This window comes from Cannabis sativa, chromosome 7, assembly GCF_029168945.1.
Source record: "Cannabis sativa cultivar Pink pepper isolate KNU-18-1 chromosome 7, ASM2916894v1, whole genome shotgun sequence".
NCBI classification, from domain to species: Eukaryota; Viridiplantae; Streptophyta; class Magnoliopsida; order Rosales; family Cannabaceae; genus Cannabis; species Cannabis sativa.
The window spans coordinates 31,541,424-31,542,540 of record NC_083607.1 but is presented as its reverse complement, the minus strand read 5'-3'; positions in this window follow the sequence as shown (position 1 = coordinate 31,542,540).

The window sequence follows — 1,117 nt, the reverse complement described above, 5'->3', positions numbered from 1 at the left end:
TGTTTCCTTGTCACATGGTTATGTGCACCATATTATAATACATAGATTGTTATTATTTCTTGAATGATTTTACATAAATTCTTGTGTTATTTGTGGAGCCACAGATATTCTTGAAGTGTTAGTATGTTAAGCTAATAATACATTGGAAAATTTTACACTAGGATAGCTATTTTTGTTTCTATCTATCTGCACTTGCATTTATATTTTATTTTATGCAATAGAGATATCATATAGCGCAACGCTGTACATTATATAAAATATATTTTTACCAACTTTTGATATTTTTGAATAAATTACAATACTAAAAGCACAATTAGAAAATGGCATCACATAAGTTTACTCACAATTTTTAAAAATTAGTGAAAATTCCACCATTTGCATAATGATAAACATCATCATATGAAAAAAAAATAGTTATAATTTATCCATATCTCAAAAATAACTCGATTTTTTTTATATAACTTTGTACATTAATAACTAATAAAGTATTTTTTTTATTTCGTTAGTTAGCTGTTAAAAGTTACTTTGGTTGCTGGTTTAACCATTTTTCCTCTCTTTCTATAAGTTTGTTATTTTGTTCAAAGTTGTTACAACAACCAAACAGTACTTGTTAGCTTTTATATTTCTTTGAGACTTCAAGAAATTATTCTGGATAGGAATTATATAGATGAGATACTCTTTTATAGTATCAAGAAGCCTTTGACTCATGCTGCACATGGATCCTAGAAACTCAAAACGCACTACATCTACTCTAGCACCACCAAATACTCCAATTGTGTCGATTGCTCAGATGCAACATTGGAATCCTTTTTAGAATTCATTGAATTCTTCTCTAAAAGTTTTGTTAGCCCAAGATATGTTTCTAAGAGGGGAGCTGAACTGAAAATTTAAGTTAATTTCGGTAAATTAAAACTTTTAACACAAAACTATGCAATTAACACTCAATCAAGTAAATGCAAGTAATATGGCAAGCAATAATGATATTAAATAATGAAACTTGTAAAGTAAAGAGTTTAAGGGTAAGAAATTACAAACTCTCGATTTTTACAAGGTTCAGTAGAGCTAAGCCACCAAAGTCCTTGGTCTTCAAAGTTATGGACCTAGCTTTTATTTCTAA